This window comes from Aethalodelphis obliquidens, unplaced genomic scaffold (genome assembly GCF_003676395.1).
Source record: "Aethalodelphis obliquidens isolate GAN/ISIS:26980383/991018 unplaced genomic scaffold, ASM367639v1 scaffold44, whole genome shotgun sequence".
In the NCBI taxonomy this organism is placed as follows: Eukaryota; Metazoa; Chordata; class Mammalia; order Artiodactyla; family Delphinidae; genus Aethalodelphis; species Aethalodelphis obliquidens.
This window is the reverse complement of record NW_020837988.1, coordinates 2,777,169-2,785,994: the sequence shown is the minus strand read 5'-3', so window position 1 is coordinate 2,785,994 and position 8,826 is coordinate 2,777,169. Positions and strand designations below refer to the sequence as shown.

Genomic DNA, 8,826 nt, shown 5'->3' with positions numbered 1-8,826 from the left:
TCTTCCTGGACCAGGGCTCGAACCCGTGTCCCCTGCATTGACGAGCAGATTCTTAACCACTGCGCCACCAGGGAAGTCCCCCAGTTCCTTCTAAAAATAATTGACTGCAAGGTCCCAGCCAAACTTTACCATCTTTTCTTTAAATAATAAAAGGTCAAAGGAAGATAATTCTTAAATGTTCTGTTGGATATGTTTCTATTTGGGGGGTTGTTTTTAATCATTTATCCCGGTATAACCATGAAACGGGACATGCAGTTGTAATTATTTAAATTTCCCTTCAAGTATGAGAATATAGATTTTTTTATTATTGATTGAGCAAGTTGACTAGTTCTCACTAGAAGTGACAGCATAAAGCCACGTAAAAAGTAAATATGCAAAAGTTAATTTTACTTAGACTTGAGAGATTAGTTTAGGTTAATCACATGTTTCTGGGAAACGGTCAAGGTCCTAGTCATAAATCCATTCAACAAAGACCTTTAAAATTTTCAACCTTTTCATCCTTTTTAAACGCTATGGTTGGCTCTCTTCTTAGTTTGAAATAATGCATGTAATGTTTTTACAAGTGCAAATAGCAGTAAATGAAAGAGTGATAATGCATTAGGAAGGGAGTTTATTTGCAAACCTTCAAAAGTGGTTTACTTTAATACCCAAGGTATATGCATATTATAGTTCTGATAATGAGGGCATACAGTAAACTGTAATAAAAGTCATTGGAAGGTTTGCCAAGATATATTCTCTTGTTTGAATTAAACCTACTCTAGGAGACTGTAATTTTCCCTCTTGCATCAGAAGATATTAGCCTTGGTTTATTTCTGAAATATTTTATTTGGGTTGTATCATGTGACATAAATGGACTGGGAAGAAGCAAGGTGAGCCACTGTAGCATACATCTGAAGTCTAAGGGAGTGATACCCAGGGGATGCAAAGATGGCTGGAGAACACCAATAATTGGGATGTGTTTTTTTAGACTGTTTCGCACGATCTGCTGGGAAGCAGATTTGTGCATGAAATGTGAGGAAGCCTCAGCTCGGTACAGCCTCCCGTTTAGGAGTCATCCTCCGACTCTGTGGGCTGTGGCATCACCAGGATATTGGCCTGCTGATAACTCGGTTTCTTCGAGTCTGTTTTTAATTATGGAAGTAATATAACATTGTTAGGGGAAGATTATAAACAAGGTAAAAGAAATATTACTATTTTAACCTCATTCCTATTTTTCATTTTTGTATGTCTTTCCCAAGCTTTTTGAGTAATTACTAAGTTCCCAGTAAGACTTTCTCTGCCTCAGCTCACGTAAGTCTCATGACAACAATAGCAAGCATGATCCTTCTTTTAGAGAGAAGAGCTGGAGGTTTTAAATAACTGCCCCAAGGCTATCAAACTACCAAGTCACAGAGGAGTGAGTAGAAAACTAACTGTTTGACTACCTAGCCCAAGCTTCTTAATAAGTATCTTACAGAGTTGTAAACGTAGCGTGAAGACAGTTTTGTATCTTGCTTTTCCCACTTAATGTTGAACTGTATTTTCCCACATGACGGCGTAGTCTGTTACTGTTATTTTAGTAGCATGGTCTCCCTTAATAGAGATATGTCCTCACTTCCTGAGCCATCCTCCTATCACAGGACTCTGGATTACCTCCAAATTACCATTTTGGAATTTTACAGTTTTATAATTAACACTACAACAACTATCTTAATGCAGAACATGCTCTTACATAATCCACGGGGTCTTTTCCGCCCCATGGTCTACAACGTTTAGAAAATTTTGAAGATTTTTTTTTATATGTGTGAAGTCTAAATGGGATTTGTTCCATTGTTTCAGTTTTGGCTGGGATTTCAAAGCTGAGAAGTTATGTGACAAATGCCCCTGCCTCCTAGAGAGAGACGCCCGGTCGTTTACACGTGACCTGCAAAGGAGGCTGCCAAAACCAGGTTCGGGCCCGCTTAGCCTATCGCCTACCTTCCATTATAGAACAAAAGCTAAGAGTGCATTAGGAAGATGGATAAATAATGTTTTAGAACAACTGTCAGTAAACCCCACGCTTTTCTTCCCCTCCACTACGCTTTGTTAACCAACCTCAGGTCCAGTGAGAAAACTTTGATCTTGACATGTGAGGAATTTGGAAAACAAAGAGGCTGGCTCTCGCCTGAAAAACTTTGAAGGCAAGAGGTTGGATGGAAGGAATCCGCATGGCTGAACACAGAGAAAATACTGGATCAGGGTGGACTCTACAGAGGGCAGGGAGGCAGGCGCCACCTGGAGAGGATCTCATCATGTGGTTTCCTACAAGGGCTGAGGGCCCACGGGAGTAAAAGGTCATGCAGAGCTCAGCACCAGAAGCGGAAGTAGATGGACGTCCTGCGCAGGCACACGTCGGGCGTCGCTCAGGTCAGCGCACAGCGTCCGCGGTAGTTAGTCTTCGAAGAATCCATAGATACCCTGAGGCAGAAAGACGGCATTTAAGTACCTGTCTCCATCATCGGACTCTGGACCCAGATTACACACTGCACCAACTGATAGATCATTTCTGAGCCCTGATTCCTCCTCTCGGACTCCTTATCGCCAAGGGGGAGCCAAGAAGCAACACAGTAAGGGAGGAGGAATGAAAGAACAAGGCGGAAAAACGACGGAGTATCCACCTTCCCACTAGAGGGTTACCAGTTCCAAGTTAGGAGTCCAGAGAAGAGGCCTGAAACGGCGTTATACAATGAAGGATTGGTGCTGTGTTTTGTTTCTTAGTCTCAAACTGGACTTCTGTGTACCTGAGGATGAGTCTACCAGAGGTTTTCGTCCAAAGGCAAAGAAGGAAGATCCAACACACAATTTGGACAGGCTACTGTGGAAGAAAAAATAGAATTATTTCACAGTTTCACACCTCTGAACCCAGCTCATTCAATCAACAAGTACGTGAAATTTCAAGTTGCATTTTCCAAAACATTTTTACCGGTTTACAAACATCATCAGGGATGAAGGAAAATCAGTTCCATGATGTTTTGCTCCCTTTAAAGTTCTGTTTTGAGGTTTATTATAATTTAATAGGTGAAATGTAATCTCAATTTAATGATAATTTTTAAATTACTAGCATAAACATTTTTATTTGCATATCTATTATTTATATTTGCTCACTTATAAATGAGCTGTAACATTGGACAGTATATCTATTAATTATTTTGTTATAAATTTGCATGTGGCATTAAGAAGAGAGACAAACTCTTTCCCCTGTTTTGTCCTCTGTAGTTTGCCTCTCAATAAAAAATATTTTTTTTAAGTATGAAATTTTTAAAATGTAGTGAAACTCCAACTGTCAACGTTTTCCTTTCAATTTCTCCTCTTTGGAAATTTGGGGGAAAAAAAAGTCTATCTTTTCTTTATTCTTTGTTGCGGGATTTCTAATGTTTAAATGTTTGACTGTTTCTCCCATCTGGAGCTCATTTGTATACGGCTCAGAATCTGATAAGCGTGAGTTAACTATAACAAGTTGGCTGGGAAAAACATGTTGTTTGTATGGATATATCACTTTCAGCAATATTCGTATTCTAGTTTAAAGCACAACAAATGTTCTCACTCTCCAGTAAAGGCTGAAGAGACTTTCATAATAAATTTTCCTTACAAAAAGAATCCAGAGTCTCTCCCTTTGTAAACATCAAGTTGCCTGAGCTTAGCTCTCTTTTGTTCTCTGCCACAGCTCCCTCCCTATCAGAATTTACACACCATCCACTGTCAGGGATGCAAACTGTTCTACAGTTTGTTAATATCCAAGAAAGGCCATCACCTCTGAATCATTTTTTCCCCGAACATAAATCCTTGGGCCAACAAAGAAAAGTGGTATTTTTCCATCTCCATAATTCCTGTTATTTTAAGTCTATCCTTTAACCAGAGTGGCTTTGTATTTCTTTTTCCTTGATAACTCATAGGTTCAAATGTAAAAAATTATTATTACAAGGAACAATTATGAGGTTCAAAGCATACTGTGTGCATTCCATGCTTCTAGTTTCTGGTACTGATATACGGAACGGAATACTTGTGGTTGTCTATTCGCATGAAGTGGATGGGTTCCAGCCACTGGTGGTGAGAGGCTTAATGAAAGTCTGGCTTCATCAGACCCAGCAGGGACCTACCATCATGGGAGGTGGCCCAAGTGCCCTACTGGAGGCATCTCAGAAACAAACTTTCGACCATTAACTTATTCAGTCCAAATGGCAACCACGAAAGGGGGGGCGGGAATGGCTTTGCTGATTTTCTTAGCTTGAACATTATTCTAGATTTTAAGATTTCAATAACTCTTTCCTAAACACTGAACTAGAAAAACCTCTGACCTTTTAAAATACTTTTCATTTTTACTTTTTCAGTTTGGCGTGTTTAGTATTTTGATAACCCCCTCCTCACAAGCTTTCTTATTTAATGAGATAGTACACTTACATAGCAAAGCAAAAAAACAAAAACAGGACATCATTAATTACTGTTGACTTTTTTCTCACCATCCCTATTTACTTCTCTATAAGACCAGGACGTAACAGTTCCTTTTTTTGTGCTTCTATAGCACATATATAGTTTTTTAAACCATTTTTTTATTGAAGTATATAGTTAATTTACAATGTTGTGCTGGTTTCAGGTGTACAGCAAAGTGATTCAGTTATAGAGAGATAGATAGACTCTTTTTTAGATTCTTCTCCATTACAGGTTTTTACAAGATATTGAATATAGTGCCCTGAGCTATACAGTAGGTCCTTGTTGTTTATCCATTTTATATATACTAGGGTGTATATATTAACCCCAAACATATATAGCTTTATTATAGAAAAAAACGAGTTGTATTTTAAGTCAGTTGTGTACATGTTTGCCTCCTCTGGAATACTGAGAGCTTTTTGAGGACAAGAATGTATCCTCTTGATCTCCATTAGTCTAGCACTTAACACGATGTCTGATTACCAGATATCATCGAAAATGTATCAATAATACATATAATAACATAATAATATATTTGTGTAAATAAATGACTTCTGATCTACAATGCTTTGAACACCTCGAGATTTCAAAATGACTTGCAGATGAATATTATTCTATCAACAGCGCTTTTGCCGCTTAATATTCAATAACTATCAACGATAGTTCATAGGACCCTGATCAACACGGTATAACAAAGTGCAGCTGGCTTTTGGAGCACAGTACACTCAATTCTGCGTCCTCTGGTGTGACAGAGACTGCAGACATGCAGCAAATTCCATTACCTTTTCCCACTGGAAACACAGTGACAATATGCATCCTATCACCCTTTGCAACTAGATGTAGCCACATGACTTAATCCTGGACAACAGAATGTGGGCAAGAGTGATATCCACTTCTGACTCAGTTTGTAACAAAATTGTACGAGTGATCCTTGCTCTATCTGTTCCTGAAAGGTGAAGGATCTGTGAACCTATAATAAGACAGAACTACAGATATGGAAGGAACTTGAGTCCTTGAATGACCACATATAAAGCTGCTTGATCGGAATTAGCCTCTATGGACCATGATATGAGCTAGAACTAAATCATCAGTATGCTAAAGCTTCTGTTATAATACCTTAACTTATTTAGAAATTGGTATTTGCAAGCTGGGTGCTAACACAGCACAAACTTCAAATTTGTGGCACTGGCTTTTTAGTCAGCAAGTAGTAGAGAACCTGACATAGGAGGCTAGAAAGATGGAGGTCTAGTCCATGGTTTTCCACATCAAAATACATAACAGAACTGTTGAGCACGGTAAATAGGAAGCCAGCCCAGACCTCATGTAACAATTAAGCCTGTAGCTCTTACACAAGATGTTGATAAGAATGCGATTAACAGTGTCTATTTGCTACTACTGGCTACTCTTAGCAATATACAACAAGAGATGAACACAGACAAAACCCAGCTTGTTTTGAAGCAGAAATCAAGGTGTATATAGCATCCAGAGATCAGTAACTTTTAGGCTTTGAAAATCTCCTTTGGAACCCCAGGTAATAGAGATAATTGAAAAAGGCTCTGAATGACAAAGTATAGTAAGATTCTTAGCAAAACTCAAAGCAGAACAAAAGCACACAACCATAAGATAAAGGTCAGATGAAAGGGACGGTCTTCAAACATGTAGTTTCTGACGCTTTGAGGAGGATGAGACTGGCTTGGAGGAAGCAAATGAGAAAACCAGATGAGAAATATTGCTGTGAAAGAAACTTCAAACGCAGTTACTGGCACATGGAACTACCTAGAAATAAAAAGATTATGAAGCATGCTAATTTTGGAGACGATTATATCATTAAGGATGCGATGAGCTTTGGTCTAAAAGACTGACTTCATAAGCTTTAAGGTTACTGCTGGGTCCCCTGACTTCACCAGGGCCAAGTACAGTCCCCAGTACCCACTTTATTAAGGCCATGGTGAGTGGTGGACACAGAAGCACCTCCCAGAGGCCTGAGGCCGGAGCCATGGAGAGCACTAGAGAGGGAGGTTCTAGAGAGCGTAATTCAGGATGAAATGAAAAACCTGCCCTACCCAAAGAGTAGGGTCCTCCGTAACATCTGTCCAGAAGAATTTCAAAATTGTTGTGAAGCAGGAACAGCTGTGTGTCTTTCATTCTTTCCTTTTCCAAACAAGAGGTTAAAAACGTATTTTCCTATCTATATATCACCATTGGATATTGTGTGTGCGTGTGCGTGTGTGCGTGGACATAGGGTTCATAGGTTCAAGGAACCTTCTTCAGTCCTGATTTAGAGGTCTGAACATCACTCAGAGATCTGGGATTTGAACTTGAGGCAATGACTGGGGGTGACCTTGGGTTTTCTACCTTCTGGAAGGACAGGTGTGTTCCAGGTGTAGTAGGAGGATGAAACAGATGTTTGGGGGCCAGGAACAGACTGGGAAGAGGCTGACCAGCTCTTCATCGAGTGTATTTCCTTTCCTTCCCAAGCACACGGATAGGCTCCATTTCCCGACTTCCATTGTTCTTAGGTGTGGCTACTACCAACCGGGGTTCTTGGCCTCCTTAATCGATGGAAATTGATCAGGGGACAGTCCAGAAATTCAGGCAAGGCTTTACTGGGGCCCCTGCTGCAGCAGCGGGGGAGAGAAAACAAGTAACAGGTCCCTTGCTTGCTCCCCGAAGTGGGGGCGAGGGCTCCTTGTACGGGGTGAGGGTAGGCGTGGGTCCAGGGGTCGGGCAGGAGTGGTGGCTGAAGTGGGCTGCCCACCCCTTGGTGGTGTTGAGTGCACGGGGCCTGCGCAGGACTCTGCTGTCGCTCCCGGCTCCTCAGAAGTGGCAGTTGGGTTTTTGGTCTTTTTGTATCTTATTGTTCATAATTTGCCCCAATTGTGCATGTGTGCAGCTATTTTTAGTTCCTCATAGTTTCTCTGTATTTTGTTGCTCAAAGAGACGTTTGTCCAGATGCAAGCACTGTGGCAAAGGGTCCCAGGTCCCAGACCCCAGGCTGTCTCATAGCCACATAATTGAGAACTGCCCAGGGAATATGGGAGGAAATAACCTTCACTATTTCCAGGCCTGATCCATAAAATGACACACACGAGAGCCTTGCTCTCTTTCTGCACATGGTAACTGAATGGAGAAAACCGTGAAGCCCCGTTGGAAGGTGGACCCAGATGCTGGAAGGAGCCTGGGGTCCCTGAACACAGTCCCCAGGAAGGCTGTCCCGGCAAAGATGCCCGATGAGGGCCACGAATAAACTTTTATTTATGTAAGCCTTTGAGATTAGCTTTGTTTTGTTTTGTTTGTTATAGCCTGTGGTAGGCAGAATGATGATGCCTTCCAAAGATACCCGCCCCCTAACTCCCTGGAACCTGTGAATAGCTTAGGGTATGTGGCGGAGGGAATCAAGGTTGCAGATGGAGTTGAGGTTGCTTGTCAGCTGACCTTAAATAAGGAGATGGTCCTGGATTACATGGGTGGGCCCTTAAGTCAGGGCGATCCAATGCTAGACAGCCCCTGGAATCTGGAAAAGACAAGAAGGTGGATTCTCCCCGAGAACCTCTAGAAGGGGATGCAGCCCAGCCGACATCTGATTTTAGCCCAGTGAAACCCATTCCAGACTTCTAGCCCACAGACCATAAGATAAGAAACTTGTATTATTTAATCACCATGCTTGTGGCAGTTTGCTACAGGGGATGTGGCAAACTAATACACACTCGTAACATCACAATTACATTTACATTAAATGGCATCTAAGAAATTCCTCATTACTGTGCCTCTTCTTACTCTATCCAAACCTCCCCTCAGACTCCTCATTCATTCTGTGCATCAGAGCCTAAACAGTGTAAAATGGATAGCTCCCAGAAAGACTTGAACTTTAGAGGTGAACAAATACTACAGTTAATGTACAAACCTCTCCCAGATGGAACTTCAGTCTGATCTAGAGGGTAGGAGAAATATTCTGGCCGGCAGAACGACAAGATATAGTTATTTCAGCTTCCCTTCCAATGTTCCAGAACCTTCCTTGTTCTGATTTCAGACGACCATTTGTCAAAGACCAAGGAAGCTACCAAAATGGAGAATCGAGCTCTAGGATATCTGAGCTACCCCAGAGACTAGTTATCTGACTCAAAAAAATTACTCCACTGCTCTAGCTTGGTTTCGTTCCTCCAAAATGAGAGGAACTAGATTTAGACTAATTAATCTTTCCTATCCCTCTTTGTTCTAAGCTGCTATAAATCAAATATGTCTATATTTTTTCTAATGGTTTTCATGCAAATTAGTTCATTAGTAAATATAATTTTTTGCATGCCTGAATTTTCCCCGTTGTAGCTGTTCCTATGATTAATTAGCAACTAAGAAGAAATGTGAAAAAAACTGGGTTATGTCAGA

At 40.9% G+C, this 8,826-nt stretch overlaps 1 long non-coding RNA gene across 1 annotated transcript in view; it reads right to left on the bottom strand.

Moving 5' to 3' along the window:
* Positions 1–28: 28 nt before the first annotated feature.
* LOC113606377 (uncharacterized) overlaps positions 29–8,826 on the bottom strand; it is a 68,687-nt gene continuing 59,889 nt past the window's right edge. The window contains exons 3-4 of the long non-coding RNA XR_003427507.1: positions 2,760–2,833; positions 29–2,436 (exon numbers count right to left, since the gene is read on the bottom strand). This is a non-coding gene — a long non-coding RNA (uncharacterized LOC113606377). The remainder of the gene's footprint in view (positions 2,437–2,759; positions 2,834–8,826) is intronic.